This window comes from Lissotriton helveticus, assembly GCF_964261635.1.
Source record: "Lissotriton helveticus chromosome 1_1 unlocalized genomic scaffold, aLisHel1.1 SUPER_1_unloc_45, whole genome shotgun sequence".
NCBI classification, from domain to species: domain Eukaryota; kingdom Metazoa; phylum Chordata; class Amphibia; order Caudata; family Salamandridae; genus Lissotriton; species Lissotriton helveticus.
In genome coordinates this window covers 1000163-1016753 of record NW_027611687.1, presented here as the reverse complement: position 1 = coordinate 1016753, position 16591 = coordinate 1000163, and the positions used below count along the sequence as shown (strand labels likewise).

The window sequence follows — 16591 nt, the reverse complement described above, 5'->3', positions numbered from 1 at the left end:
ATGTCCATATTTGTCTCATAATGGAATGCTCCTAGAGTAGAGTGGAGGTCATTGGTTGTAAGTTTATGCCAAGGCCTCTTGAAGCGCCGGGTTGGCTCATCCTTGTTGAACATTTCCCTGACCATCATAGTAATTTTGATTAAATAGTGATCTGTCCATCCCGTAGGTTTAGGCACATCTGTCCTAACCTCCGGGATATTAGTAAAGACAGGGTCTAATACATGCCCAGCCGAGTGCGTAGCAGTCTGAATTAAAGAGTCTAGTTGTAAGGCCGCAAGGTCCGCCAGGAGATTTTTGATGGTAGGGTCATGAGTCAAATCAAAATGGAGGTTTAGATCTCCTAATATTGTGAAGTTAGCCGAACCCACAACCAAGGAGTTGGCCACCTCAAGGAGAGCTTTGATGAACATTAGAAGCAGGTCCAGGGGGTCGATAGATATAAAGCCCTGACAGAGCAAAGTGTGGGCCCATAATGATCTTAAATCGAGTGCTTTCACAGCCATAAATATCTTCCTTAATAAAGGAGCAGATATATTGATTTTTATAAATGACTGCTATGCCGCCGCCCCTTGCGTCTCTATTTAAGGTCTTGATCAAATAGCAACGTGAGGTTCGGTAGACTGGTCATGTTGTCACATAAAAAAAGAATGTCAGGGTTCTCATCAAGGAGGAGTGTGTTGACCTCTAAGTGGTGTTTTGCGAGAGACCTAATATTCAGTTGGAGGACGGTAATAGGTGTTTGTTTAAACGAGTCTGACCTGTGCCCAGATAAGCAGGGACTAGGTGTTGTGAATTCACAAGACTTACATTGTAAGCATGTCTGTCCAAGGTGGCCTGATAGCTCATCACAGGTCTGGCCAGGGATCAGGGCAAGTAGAAGCTCCCTATCATAATGGCGAATTTCCCGTAGAGCTTGGCCAGGGGGACAGGCGAGAGGCGATGTCTTGGCGATGACGGGCGCAGACGGGCTTGCCTTCGGCGCGCCCGCTGCGCTCGTCCGCTGCGCTCGTCCGCTGCGCTCGTCCGCTGCGCATCCGGGGAATGCACATGGTTTATAGAAGGGGGGCGTGGCCTAGCGGTAGTGGGCGTGGACATAGGGCTCTCGGTGATGGCGGCAAAGAAGATTGTTGATATGACTCGTGGCAGCGCTAAAATCCGCTGCGCGGGGAAACCAAGGGTGTGATAAGTAAATAATAGGTGCCCAGGGAGAGGAGTAGGTACATAAAAACACAGTCTCACGGTCAATTTTATTTAAAAATGCAAACAAGCGCTCTCCCGGCTTCCGCCTCAGGAGGTAGGATTCTCTGGCTTGCGCTAGTGATCAGCGCTGCTTAAATGCCTTCGGCGGGGGCGTGGCCTAGCGGTAGTGGGCGTGGCGTGGCCATAGGGCTCTCGTGATGGCGGCAAAGAAGATTGTTGATGTGACCCGCGGCAGTACTAAATGTAGTAAAACTTGGAGGAGGACATCTCAATACGGACCCCCGGTCCTCCCTCCCCCCCGCCAGAACCAAGAATCCCCATAATAAACACATAACTCCATTGAAAAGCAAATTTAAAAACTAAACAGGGGAAACAGTAACGACCGCCCTACCTCCTATAAATACAATGGTAACGAATCCCACTTCAGAAAACCCATAGTGCCAAACCCCAACAGTCAGTCTCATCCTTGACCCTTCCGATCAGTGGAGCAAGCCCCTTCCAGACAGGCTTTCGCCTCCGCAGGATAGTCGGAATGTGAAAATAGTTCAGTATAGTTCCGTATGAGGCGAGGCAAAGTTATAGAGTCCCTAGGAATTTTATCGGCAGCAACGGTGACCCTCGTCGACATAAGCTCACTGTGAAGGGACGCCCCTTACCTCCCGGACACAGCGCAACCGTAGGAACGCCCATACGGGCGGCATCACTAACCCACAGCCAAAACCGGCTACACCTCTCTCTGTCTCCCTGCAGGCGCCGACAGCACCACCGGAACCCAGCGGACCGGAAGCGGCCTGGAATGACCCCGGAAGTGCGACGGATACTACCGGACCGGAAGTGACCCCGCCTGACCCCGGAAGCCTTTCCTCAGGAACCCGGTCAGATGATAGAAAAGCCAGCGACGCCGAGGAGACAAGGTTCCCAGCGGTGGACTCGTGGCAGGAGTTGGCGAGACGCGAAGGACCGACAGCGGAGACTGTAGGAGAGAGGACGAGGCGAGCGAAGGAGGAAGAGGAAGACGTTTGGTGCGAGGATTGGTGGCATCCTCAGGAGGTGGCTGGAAAGCGGCCGTAACTCGGATGAGAGTTACGGCGGGGCACGTGAGTAAACTGTTACCATTCTCCGTGTTTCCCCCTCCCCGTGTAAATAGTATAAATAGTGTAAATCTTTAGTATACATCCTGCACAGAAGTCACGCGCACACCACTGTGTATTATATTCACCCCTCCACTGTACAGTACCTTCCACCCAACCCCCCCCACTTTGCACCCTATCCCTACATCCCGACTTTTCTTTCCCTTCTTCCCCTACCCTACCGCCCTCCCTCACGGTCTATTTCCGCCCTCACACTCCCGGTGCCGGTGTCAGTCGACCGAGTTCCGTGACTATTGGAACTAACTGCCCTGTGTCTCTTTCCTTTATCTCCGAGGGACACCCCAACGCCCGCAACCAGGAAGGAGAACACCAGCCCTGCAGCGGAAGACCAGCCTGCGTTCTCACCTGCGGACCCTCCTCGCTAGGAACCCCAACCCGACCCACAAGGACTGTACCTAATCACCGTGCCCAAGAGCTTGACTTTGCTGTATACAATAAAACTCGTGCTAAACATAGCACATTACATCCGGCCTCCACGCCTGTTATTCCGGCCCGCACACCCAAACACTCCACACTCACGACGTCTGTGCCTCTGTGAGGAAATTGAAAGCGTCAAAGAGGGGTAGAATGCTGAATCATTCCATAGAGAGATCCCAGCAAGAGAGTCCGGAAGGGGAGCAACAATTAAACCAAACTCGGTAGACGATGTTGGTGGGCTTGGCAGACCATAGGGCACGTCGAGTACACGATTATCTACCATCACATTGCCATGAAGCTCCGACACCTCTCGTGGCACAGGGTACACTGCCGCTACAGGGACCGCCATGGGTGATGTAGGCTGATCAGGATTTTGAGACGGTGTAGGGTCCGGTCCCACTTGTCCAAGTCCGTGTGCAACCACAATCATTTTTCAGACAATGAACTCCACATGGGAATGTAAGGCCCCGATCGCTGCCAATACAGATCGTATCGACGGTTCAGACTCAGTCCGTCCCACCGAATCGTGGTCCGAGACACCCATGTTCGCGTCCTCCGAGGCCCGGCCTACCCCGGGGGAATCGGCTAATTTTGGGACGGACTGTCGCGGAGGGAGAACGAGGACTTACCAAGGTTGCGGTCCAGGTTCCGAGGCCACAGGCGTAGATCCCAACCCGGCAAACACCGGCGGGGTTCAGACCGGGTCTCCGGGCCAGGGACCCACACCCGCAGCACACTGTCGTGCCTCGTCAACCCTCCATCGATTGTAGGCTAGAACAACGACCGCCGTCAAAATCGGGCTTAAAATTTTTTCCCATGTCCAAGGACCGGACCCTGATGGTCACCCATGTTATTCAACTGGAACCCGGCTGGGCCAGTACTCAAGTCCCCGGATCACAAGCTGGTGTAGGCCCCAAACTAAAACTCGACGTAACTTCGTCCACAAAGCTGGAAAAAATCCCGGGATTGCACCAAAATATAACGTAGCCGTTCACACACCCGGAGGCAGGGTGGAAATTCAGGATTTGTAGCAGGATTGTCCGGCGGAGGACGGAGGTCGGCGGAGCCGGGAGCCTATGCGGCCATCTTAGTTGCGAGCGTAGCTCCTCCGTTTTCTCCATATTTGTTCGCAGATTAACCCGGTTTAGTATTCAGACACATCACACAAGGGTCTTTCTAGGACTCTTGACTTGGGCCTCCAAATGAACATCTACTGAGGTTTGTCTGGCTCGTTTTCTGGTTTCCGGGACGAATGCGGTCACGCAGCATGTTTGTTTAGGAGATTAGACAAAGTAATCACAGTGTTTCTTACAAAAAATAAAGCGTGAATGCCGTGTGTAATTAAAAAAAAATGATGTCAGAGAAGCGCATTTGTTTCTGAAGCAAACTAATCAAAGTAACCAGCGTAAGTAAAAAATCTGGCTACATTGTAAACGGTAAAAAAAGTAACCAACACGTAAAAACGGACTCTGGAGCAAATGAGTTTTAAAGGTGTCCAATAGCTTCCGGTAGAGACTATATAGAAAACTGAGAAAAAGGAAAACATCAAGTGAAAACGGACTTGGAAGCAAATGAGGCGGGAGGAGTAAAAGCACAGAATGGGAGGCTGATGCTAGCGGTTTCGAATAGAAAGCTAAAGAAGGGAATGTTTGAGAATGGAGAAGGGGTAAGAATAGTTGCAAACAAGTCGGATGGGGGTGGGGGTGGGGGAGAAGCGGAGTGAGCGAGTGGGAGGGAAGCACTGGTGAAGCGTCACGTTTCAAGAGCCTGGTGGGTGGGGGGGGGGCGGGGGAGCCAGCGAGTGGGAGGGAGGAAAGGAGCATATGGGGATGGGGTGTGAGTGAGGGGGATCAGAAGCCTTTGATGGTGGTGTGCGAGGCGAAGCGCGTACTGGAGAAGCGCCACGCTTCAAGAGTTAACATGCATTGTGAGAAATCCGAATGGAATCTGCTTGGTCAGAGAGTTTGTTTTAACTACATTACTCTCGTCTATTTATCCCTGCGGGATAGAATAGTCGAGACCTCAAAACTTCATCTTGCAGACGAACCAAGAATCACGCTTGAATGTCACAACTTTTTAAAACAAGGTAGTCAGGAAAGTGTGGCGAATATATTGCAGCTCTTTGCATTTTGACAGCCCCAAGCAAATTTGAGAACAGAGTGGATGTATGTAGCAGAGACGAGTCTGTTCACCCAATGTGAGTGGTGATATCCGCTTTGCTGATCTGTCTGCAGTTATGATGCTGCTGACAGTAGCGTGTCTGCTAAAAGTGATGGCGTGACTGGTGGAACAGTAAAGCCAAATAAGAGAAAGTTATCTTCCGACACCGCAGTCTTCGTGACTAAGACCAGTAATACTGTAGACTCTTGAGACTCACAGCAGTAATTTCTTCTTTCAGAGCGTTATTGCTGCAGATGGAGTGAAGCCAAGAAGTAAGCACATTACTAAGGTACCAACAACGTTCAATATTGTTCATTTGTATTAACTGTTTTTCTTTTGCATCATTTTGAAATGCATTTTCTAGTTTTGTTGCTTTTTGTTTAGTTTTTTTCTTGTAGGCTGTTACCTTTGGTTTAAAGGGAAAGATGTTGTAGTGTGTGATCTTAATGCTGCAGTTTGCATTTCATTACCATTATTTGCTTATCCTGGAAAATCTCCAGGTTGTAGGAGGTTTGCTGTTCCAGAGTTCTTTTTTCAGCAACTGGGCTGTTGTCGCTCTGTGGCGATCTGTGGTCCTGTTTCTCTGTTCTTCTTGTAGCAGCTCCTATCAGAGCTTCATCCTCCCGCCAACGATAATAAGATGCCAGGCATCACACAACACAGACTATGTTGGGTTAAGTCCGTCTGCTCTGCGCAGTTAGAGCTAAGATAAAGTTCTACGGACCCATCAGGCTGTGAATGTAACCTAAGGGCTTAAGATGAAATGTAGAGCTTACCTCCTTCCTGAGTGGCTCCAGTCTGCTGTGTGCAGACCCGATAGCTGGCAGCACCCTGGAGTATGTATGTATAAATCAGATTATGTTGGAAGTAACCTGCAATATAGTGGCAGGCAGCCCCCTGCCATAGAGTAGGGTTTCTCATAGTGTTTTAATTCCTGACACATTAATGGAGATTGTCTTTTAACAGGCAGAAGAACAACACTGACCATATATTTCTCTGTATTTGTTTTTAAAATAATGTACACATTCGGAATGGCATTTCGTTCTGCTGGAATAATAAGACAAGTTATCTTGCACTCTATGTTGTTGCATGGATTTTTGGCTGCAATGCATTCCATGTTTTATTCAAACGTGCTTTCTACAGGGCGCACATACATGATTTGCTGCTGTAGAGAAATAATGCTCCTGTGTACTGTGGCAGATTCTGAAATATTGAAAAACTTCATGATTTCTCTTTCAGCACTTCATAGTAAAACCTTTCAATTTTTGACTTAATCATTTGGCAGAAACATAACTTTGTACCATTAAAATAGTTTTGATGGGGAACATTCATGTGGGTGTGGACTGGCTCGACCAGAGTGCTTGCTGACTTGGAAGAGTATGGAGTTGACCACCTTGCCTGGTCCGGTGTGGAACCAATCCAGCGATGCTTTGCTGCAGACTCATTTGCCCTGATAGCTGGTCAATAGTTTGAGGAGGAGGAGGTGAAGAGCTGGCTAAGTGTGCCATGAGCCTGGCAGTTCAGTACATCCCTGAGAAATGAGCTTTGAGTCGATGTAGTGTTCCTCTTATACCACGTGCAATTCATCCTCTCCAAAACCTCAAGAATTCCTGGGTGTCAAGGGCGGCTGATTCTGATTGGGTGCTTGATAGTTTTCCAGAAACTCATGTTCTTGATTGTTCATGTTTGTCAGTAGTTAATTAAACACGCCCAGGGGTTTTATCTCTTCAGTGACACAAGCTGCAATAAAACTTTCTTTGTCGTCAAAGAATGGAAGGGCTGTGGAACTGTCATTCATCTCACTGCTAAGCAGAGCAGTGTCATGCTTCACCCTCACTCAGGCCTCTGATTTTGACCAACATCGCTTAGAACAATGGGACTTTAAAGACAATCCTTTTAATGAGAAAAGCAAAACTACAAGTCCCTTAAGCAATAGTGGTGGAAGGTGTCACGCATGACCTGGAGCAACATCCGATTCAGCACATCCAGTTCCATTTTTTAAGTATTTGACACAATATTGAATTTATAACCTTTGTTTTTTATGGTCATGAGTCATCAGATATACTAAAAACGTGTCTTTTATTTTCAAGGTCAATTAAGTAATGGTCACCAGCTTGGAAGCTCTGTTAATTCTTCGGTATTTGTCATTGATCTCCACATGTGGCTGGTTTGGGTCTGCCCCTGCATCATTCCCGATAACTCACACAGGTAAGGAGCTTGTAGCAGCAACATGAAAACCCCATACTCGTCTTTAAGAAGTGCGCTCCGAGGCAGGTATCCGATCATTTTTGTGAAACAAGCAAGGGTCAATATCTGCTATGTACATTTGTTAAAATAAAACACAGTTATACTGTTCCGGAGGTTCAGTCCCAAAGACATTATTTAGTTATTTATTTAACTATACAAGATTTATAATGCGCATGGCTGCCCCAGCGACGAGGCGTCCCAGCGCAACCAGAACCGGAAGCGAGAACAGGGGGGCTTACAAACACGGGAGATTACAGAGTGGGGAACAACCATGTTTTTAATGATTTCCGAAATGGCAAAAGATTGGTGGTCAATCGAATGCTAACTGGCAGAGAATTCCAAAGCTTGGCTGCCATGAAACAGAAAGAGCGACCCCCCGTCCTTGCCCTCCTCACTCGAGGGACACAGACCAAACTGTGGTGTACGGAGCACAAGGTGCCCCTGGGCAAATAGTACTTCAGCAGGCCAGATAGCCCAGTAGGGGCTTGCTGTTTCAGGATTTTGTGCGCAGTGCACAGCACCTTGAACTGAATACGAGCTTCGATCGGCAACCAATGCAGTTTCAGAAGCACTCATGCAACAGATTGGGATCTTGGGAGTCCCACTAACATGCGGGCTGCCGCGTTTTGAACCCTCGGCAGGCGTTATTGGCCCCTAAGTATAGGGCATTGCCATAGTCAAGCCTCGCAAGAATGGAGGCTTGCATGATGGTTTGGCGAACGCTGGGAGGAAAGAGACCAAGCAAAGGCCTCAATCCTCTCAGAAGGCCAAAGCAAACAGCAGCAACAGCTCTGGTCTGCTTCTCGAATGTTAGACCGGAGTCGAACCAAACACCCGGTTCTTTACCGTCTCCTTCAGAAGCGGGGCAGGTTTCAGATGTTCAGGCCAGCACTGCGTGGACCAAAGCTCCTGGTCCTTCCCAAAGAGAAGAATCTCGGACTTGCTGGCATTTAGTTGAAGGCAATTAGCCTTCATCCAGTCGGAGATAATCGCCAGATCCTCTGTAACTGAACGCAGATACCCTAGGAAGCATGTGCTTTTAAGACAAGTTGCGGTCACTTACCTGAAGGTGACATGCTTCATCATTGGGCTATGCTCTTCACCAGGTCGGCGCTACAATGCCGGGCGGGTACCACAAGAGGGGATTTTGTCGGAGATCTTCTAACACTATCAATGCTACAGCAATTCCTTCCTAGTGCTGAACATCTTTGAATCCCATTGTTCATGACGAGCTCAGCTCGTCATGAGCACACAAGCAGTGTACTGCATGACCAGCTGAGCTCGTCATGAGCATGGAAGGGGTTAAGAAGTACGCCGGATAAGCATAGTAGGTCAGAGGATGTTGTGTCATAAGATGTGAGATTGGTGAAGTCTGAATATAAGATCAGCTATCGACCAGTTGCCGCAATATAGTTCATGTGATCTTCCTGGTCCATGTTGAGATTAAAAACAGTGGCAGAGAAACTGAGGAACTAATGCCCCCTATCACTGTGTGAAAATGTCGATCACCTCTGGACCTGCTGGTAAGCTGGGGTCTATACTTCATGTCAACTTTTTTCATGCCTTGTGTAGTCATGGAGCAATCTGTTGACATTTTATCAGGACCAAATATGGGAAAATGGGTAAATGTGACCTAATCTTCTCCACAGCGTGAGGAGCTCTGTAACTCAAAGCCCTGCACCGTGCATAGGTGATAAGGTGCCTATTAACTTCTTACAACCACAGGTGAGCACTGCCTAACAGAGTGCACTAGATACGGTAACCCTCCTAAAATTCAGGACATATTGACTTATCCAATAGCGAGGACGCCGCATCAGAGGGCAACTGGTTTGAAAAGCACATGCTTCTAGCGTGCCTGCATTCAGTTAGAGATAATGTCTGTGGGACTGAACCTCCAGACCAGTATACTGTGAGTTGATTTATATGAAGAATGTGTATACTGGACTGTATTTTCCTCGTCATCTATTGTGCTATGTAAAATAAAACGCAACACACCGGGAGGCCAACAAATCTATCATACATTTAATGCAAAAATAGCAAAAGGCCAAGCAAACTAACAAGTGACAATTGTCTTTGCAATGGATGAGAGCATCCACCCTAAAGCAAGTTGGAGTATATCATGCTAACGCTACACAATGTATTTTTATGCACTTTTCTCCTAATACAAGTCAATGAAACATGAACACGTGATAGAAACAGTTACTGAAACAACACTAATGAGTAGGAGGCAGGATCTTCTCTCGAGAGGAATGTGAGGAGTCCGTGAGGTGCAGATAAAAGATACACAGACAAGCTGCAGAATTCACTGTTTCTGGAAATAACACTTCTGTTTGTCAATATTCAATTTACTACAAGATGCAGGAAAGTGTGCAGATGAACATCACTAAATAAAATGGTTCTGGGCCCTAATAGAATCATGTAACTTTGCAGGCATATTAAGGCGAACAGTCACAACAAATTAATATAAGAATATTGTAATTTGGTTCTGTAATATATCAATGCACATTGAGGCATTCATGTGTAACCAATTATCGGTATTAAAGAAACCAGTATATCCAGTTATGCTTTCTCAATTCCTGCTTGTAATGAATACCAGAGGCTAGCGTTGTTGCTAGCCAGCTCCAGTCACCAGTGGCCCGTCACATATTATCCTCAATAGGATCAATGCCCAAGGCCTGTGCAGCCGCTAACCTGCCCTAGTCAGTAGTGACCTCCCAGACCTGTTATTCTGCATATAATAGCAAGGCTTCGGCTCTAAATACACTCACCCCCACATCCTTCCCGTATAATAGCAATGTAATTTATTTACTTACATCATACGGTAGGTATCGCACTATATCACACGATCCCAAAAACAAAGAAAATCAAAAATTGCCTAACCATTCAGCACTCCATCTTGTCAAAAATGACTAAATCACACCAAGCACTATAGCCTGCCACATCACATGGCACACTCAGCCACAACATGACTAGATACCACTGCAGGGATTTGGGACCATTAATCCTATGTTTGAGGCATGTGTGCTGTAGATGCACATGCTTTGCATACTTCTGTCATCTTGTGTTGGTTCCGGATGTTTGCAAGTTGTTTTTCTTTGAAGAAGTCTTTCCAGTCACGAGGTAAGGTGACTCCTCCTTTCAGTGATAGTGCACATGGTCATTGACTCCATTGTTAGATTGTTTTTTACCCCCAACGGGTTCGGATGTGTATTGCTGCGCTCCGAAACCGTTCCTCGGGTTCCCCTCGGTGCGCAGCAATACACTCTACCCTCAACAGTATTGCTTCAGTATGCATTTCTTTGTTCTCCGCATTTCAGATTGATGGACAAACTCTCCATTATTGATAGAAATCCTTGTGGGCAACCGTTGGGCTACGTAGGGCCAGCCTTCTACAAATGGAACGGACTCCATTCCATTTCTTTCCTTGGTACCACGCCAAGTACCCTCGCACTGGCCTACATCAAGTTTGTAACTTATGTCTCTCTCCGGAGGACAAGGAGGAAGACTGTGACGCTTGTAAGTTCTTTTAGTCCAATAGGACTCTACCCGATCATCAGGCTCGATGACGAGAGAGGCAGAGCCAAAGCATTCAAAACACTCTGGATATCTTTGCGGAAGAATCTGACCTAGAAGACATAGAAGCGTCCTCCGTTGAAGAAGAGGCGATTCCAGAGTCCGATTCCAAGCTCGAAATCTATCTGGAGTCCCAAGATGTGCCTTCGGGACATGGTGCCGTGAGTACCGAAGACCCCTTGCCCCCTAAATCCTCTTCTAAAACTCATAAGGCTACAGCACCACCTCTGCCTTCTGGCCAAAGTCGGCACCGAGACAATGTTTCCAACGTCACATCCCTCGGCTCGGCACCAAAACAAACCGTCAAGCCTTCCAGCTCCGGATTGAGTCAGAAGGAATTACCTTCGGATCCGAAATCATCAGGCTCCAGGACAAATCTGGTTTGGAGCCGAAACCCTCCGCTTCAAAACACCATCTCGCTTCTGAGGCAAAACATTCTATAGACTAGCCGAAATCCGAGGACAATGTTCTCGAGCCTCCATAACCAATTTTAGATGTTCTTAAGGCCAAATTGGATCCCAAACAAAAGAACATTTTAATTAATCCTGATACTGGACATAAATCCAGTGAAACACAAGCATCCTGGAGAGGACACTTCTGATAAGATTCCCTAAAAGAAGAAGGACATGGCTACTAACCATGTTAATCCTTCCCCACAACCCTCCCTGTCGCCACCTTCTTCTCCACAGTTAATAATTGAAGAGCCCTTACACATAACACCTCAGGGATCTCCACATCCAGATCCAGATGTGGACAAGGTGATGATGATACTCATTTGCCTGCAGACCCATGGAATGATTACACCATTGGCCTCCAGTAGACAATGAGCCAGACCGTTACCCAGCAAAGCCATCACCACCAGATGATAATATGGCTTATGAACAGCTCATTGCCAGAGCAGCAGAGTATCATGGGGGTACCATCACATAAAGAGACATTAGAGGAGGACTTCCTATTTGAAACACTTGAGTCTACGCACAGGTCAAGTCAAACACTCCCTATGCTTGAAGGCATGATGAGGCATGCAGATGATATCTTTAAAGACCCTGTCAGAGCATGTATTATAACTCCAAGGGTAGATAAAAAATATCAACTCTCACCATCAGAGCCTGTGCTTATTAAGGGACAATTACCTCTTGACTCTCTACAACGCTTGCAAAAGAGCTAACTCGCAAACCTGTGGGGATGCACCTCCCCCAGATAAAGAATCCAAACTTACAGATGCCTCGGGGAAATGAGTAGCTGTTCAAGCCGCTAACCATTGACGCATCGCAAACACACAGGGCCTACTAGCTAGGTACAACAGGGCACACTGGGATGAGATGGAGCAACTGCTCCAATATCTCCCAGACTCACACAAAACTAAAGCACAGCAGTTAGTTGAAGAGGGGAAACTCATTTCTAACTCCTCAATGAGATGTGCTTTAGACGCAGCAGACACCGCAGCTAGGGAGATCAATATCTCCTTAGAAGGCGTGCATGGCCTAGGATCTCAGCTCGGGAGATCAATACCAGCATTCTCTTCTGAAGACGTGCATGGCCTAGGATCTCAGCTCGGGAGATCAATACCAGCATTCTGCTCAGAAGGCGTGCATGGCTTAGGGTCTCAGCTCGGGAGATCAATTCCAGCATTCTCCTCAGAAGGCGTGCATTGCTTAGGATCTCAGCTTGGGAGATCAATACCAGCATTCTCCTTAGAAGGCATGCATGGCTTAGGGTCTCAGCTCGGGAGATCAATCCCAGCATTCTCCTCAGAAGGCGTGCATGGCTTAGGATCTCAGCTCGGGAGATCAATTCCAGCATTCTCCATAGAAGGCGTGCATGGCTTAGGGTCTCAGCTAGGGAGATCAATACCAGCATTCTCCTCAGAAGGCGTGCATGGCTTAGGATCTCAGCTCGGGAGATCAATTCAGGAGAATTACCAGCATTCTCCTGCATGGCTTAGGATCTCAGCTCGGGAGATCAATTCCAGCATTCTCCTGAGAAGGCGTGCATGGCTTAGGATCTCAGCTCGGGAGATCAATTCCAGCATTCTCCTTAGAAGGCGTGCATGGCTTAGGATCTCAGCTCGGGAGATCAATTCCAGCATTCTCCTTAGAAGGCGTGCATGGCTTAGGATCTCAGCTCGGGAGATCAATTCCAGCATTCTCCTTAGAAGGCGTGCATGGCTTAGGATCTCAGCTCGGGAGATCAATTCCAGCATTTTCCTCAGAAGGCGTGCATGGCTTAGGGTCTGAGCTCTGAAGATCAATACCAGCATTCTCCTTAGAAGGCGTGCATGGCTTAGAATCTCAGCTCGGGAGATCAATACCAGCATTCTCCTGAGAAGGCGTGCATGGCTTAGGATCTCAGCTCGGGAGATCAATTCCAGCATTCTCCTTAGAAGGCGTGCATGGCTTAGGATCTCAGCTCGGGAGATCAATACCAGCCTTCTCCTTAGAAGGCGTGCATGGCTTATCATCTCAGCTCGGGAGATCAATACCAGCATTCTCCTCTGAAGGCGTGCATGGGTTAGGATCTCAGCTCGGGAGATCAATACCAGCATTCTCCTTAGAAGGCGTGCGTGGCTTAGGATCTCAGCTCGGGAGATCAATTCCAGCATTCTCCTTAGAAGGCGTGCATGGCTTAGGATCTCAGCTCGGGAGATCAATACCAGCCTTCTCCTTAGAAGGCGTGCATGGCTTATCATCTCAGCTCGGGAGATCAATACCAGCATTCTCCTCTGAAGGCGTGCATGGGTTAGGATCTCAGCTCGGGAGATCAATACCAGCATTCTCCTTAGAAGGCGTGCGTGGCTTAGGATCTCAGCTCGGGAGATCAATTCCAGCATTCTCCTCTGAAGGCGTGCATGACTTAGGATCTCAGCTCGGGAGATCAATACCAGCATTCTCCTCAGAAGGCGTGCATGGCTTAGGATCTCAGCTCGGGAGATAAATTCCAGCATTCTCCTTAGAAGGCGTGCCTGGCTTAGGGTCTCAGCTAGGGAGATCAATACCAGCATTCTCCTTAGAAGGCGTGCATGGCTTAGGATCTCAGCTCGGGAGATCAATTCCAGCATTCTCCTCTGAAGGCGTGCATGGCTTAGGATCTCAGCTCGGGAGATCAATACGAGCACTCTCCTTAGAAGGCGTGCATGGCTTAGGATCTCAGCTCGGGAGATCAATACCAGCATTCTCCTCAGAAGGCGTGCATGGCTTAGGATCTCAGCTCGGGAGATCAATACCAGCATTCTCCTCAGAAGGCGTGCATGGCTTAGGATCTCAGCTAGGGAGATCAATACCAGTATTCTCCTCAGAATGCGTGCATGGCTTAGGGTCTCAGCTCCGGAGATCAATACCAGCATTCTCGTTAGAAGGCGTGCATGGCTTAGGATCTCAGCTCGGGAGATCAATACCAGCATTCTCCTCAGAAGGCGTGCATGGCTTAGGATCTCAGCTAGGGAGATCAATACCAGCATTCTCCTTAGAAGGCGTGCATGGCTTAGGATCTCAGCTCGGGAGATCAATTCAATCATTCTGCTCAGAAGGCGTGCATGGCTTAGGATCTCAGCTCGGGAGATCAATACCAGCATTCTCCTCAGAAGGCGTGCATGGCTTAGGATCTCAGCTCGGGAGATCAATTCCAGCATTCTCCTTAGAAGGCGTGCATGGCTTAGGGTCTCAGCTAGGGAGATCAATACCAGCATTCTCCTCAGAATGCATGCATGGCTTAGGATCTCAGCTCGGGAGATCAATACCAGCATTCTCCTCAGAAGGCGTGCATGGCTTAGGATCTCAGCTAGGGAGATCAATACCAGCATTCTCCTTAGAAGGCGTGCATGGCTTAGGATCTCAGCTCGGGAGATCAATTCAAGCATTCTCCTCAGAAGGCGTGCATGGCTTAGGATCTCAGCTCGGGAGATCAATACCAGCACTCTCCTTAGAAGGCGTGCATGGCTTAGGATCTCAGCTAGGGAGATCAATTCCAGCATTCTCCTTAGAAGGCGTGCATGGCTTAGGGTCTCAGCTCAGGAGATCAATACCAGCATTCTCCTTAGAAGGCGTGCATGGCTTAGGATCTCAGCTCGGGAGATCAATACCAGCATTCTCCTTAGAAGGCATGCATGGCTTAGGATCTCAGCTCGGGAGATCGATACCAGCATTCTCCTTAGAAGGCGTGCATGGCTTAGGTTCTCAGGTCGGGAGATCAATACCAGCATTCTCCTTAGAAGGCGTGCATGGCTTAGGGTCTCAGCTCGGGAGATCAATACCAGCATTCTCCTTAGAAGGCGTGCATGGCTTAGGATTTCAGCTCGGGAGATCAATACCAGCATTCTCCTCAGAAGGCGTGCATGGCTTAGGATCTCAGCTCGGGAGATCAATACCATCATTCTCCCCAGAAGGCGTGCATGGCTTAGGGTCTCAGCTCGGGAGATCAATACCAGCATTCTCCTTAGAAGGCGTGCATGGCTTAGGATCTCAGCTCGGGAGATCAATTCCAGCATTCTGCTCAGAAGGCGTGCATGGCTTAGGGTCTCAGCTCGGGAGATCAATTCCAGCATTCTCCTCTGAAGGCGTGCATGGCTTAGGATCTCAGCTCGGGAGATCAATACCAGCATTCTCCTCAGAAGGCATGCATGGCTTAGGATCTCAGCTCGGGAGATCAATACCAGCATTCTCCTCAGAAGGCATGCATGGCTAAGGATCTCATCTCGGGAGATCAATACCAGCATTCTCCATAGAAGGCGTGAATGGCTTAGGATCTCAGCTCGGGAGATCAATACCAGCATTCTCCTTAGAAGACGTGCATGGCTTAGGATCTCAGCTAGGGAGATCAATACTAGCATTCTCCTTAGAAGGCGTGCATGGCTTAGGGTCTCAGCTCGGGAGATCAATACTAGCATTCTCCTCAGAAGGCGTGCATGGCTTAGGGTCTCAGCTAGGGAGATCATTTCCAGCATTCTCCTCTGAAGGCGTGCATGGCTTAGGATCTCAGCTCGGGAGATCAATACCAGCATTCTCCTTAGAAGGCGTGCATGGCTTAGGATCTCAGCTCGGGAGAGCAATACCAGCATTCTCCTTAGAAGGCGTGCATGGCTTAGGATCTCAGCTCGGGAGATCAATTCCAGCATTCTCCTCAGAAGGCGTGCATGGCTTAGGATCTCAGCTCGGGAGATCAATACCCGCATTCTCCTTAGAAGGCGTGCATGGCTTAGGATCTCAGAGTTTAAGCCTGAGGTTCAACAGCCCGTTTTGAACACTCCCCTTGACAAAGAACACCTGTTTGGTCCTTTAGTTGACCAAGCCTTGGAAAAGAAGAACAAGGACACTGAAGTAGCAAAATCCATTGGAGCACTCCAGTCCCCATCCAATAGGGGCTCCTTTCACCGCTCGTTTTACATAGCAGGGTCCAAAACAACATCCTCAGGCTCAAATGCTTCCTCCTACAAAGGTAACATCCAATCCTTTTCCTCTGGAGGTTTCTACAGAGGAGGATATAGAGGAAACAATTCCAAAGGCAGACCCCTGCTCAAGAATCCCTCAGCGCCCCCACCATCCTCAAGAACTACCGACCCATCTCCCTCCTCCCTTTCGTGACCAAAGTCACAGAGAAGATCGTCCATGCCCAGCTAACAAAATTCATCGAAGAAAACTCCATCTCGACCCCTCCCAATCCAGATTCCGCAGCAACCACAGCACCGAGACCGCTCTCCTCGCTGCCATAGACAACATCCACACCCTGCTCGACCAAGGGCACACTGCAGCTCTGATCCTACTCGATCTCTCTGCAGCATTCAACACCGTCTCCCACCGCACACTCACCGGCAGACTCCACGACGCCGGCATACAGGGAACGACCCTTGA

The 16591-nt window shown here is 48.4% G+C and overlaps 2 protein-coding genes across 4 annotated transcripts in view; one reads left to right on the top strand and one right to left on the bottom strand.

Moving 5' to 3' along the window:
- LOC144806094 (uncharacterized) overlaps positions 1-16591 on the bottom strand; it is a 615705-nt gene that overhangs the window by 288154 nt on the left and 310960 nt on the right. The gene's annotated exons all lie outside the window — the stretch shown is intronic.
- The window catches only part of LOC144806098 (uncharacterized), a 67982-nt gene that overhangs the window by 6368 nt on the left and 45023 nt on the right, over positions 1-16591 (top strand). The window contains exons 2-3 of one of the 3 annotated variants that reach the window (XM_078672535.1): positions 5167-5217; positions 7019-7136. The gene's annotated coding sequence lies outside the window, so the exon portion shown is untranslated. Of the gene's footprint in view, positions 1-5009; positions 5218-7018; positions 7137-16591 lie in introns of those variants that run through there. The other 2 variants (XM_078672536.1, XM_078672534.1) reach the window with 2 other exon arrangements.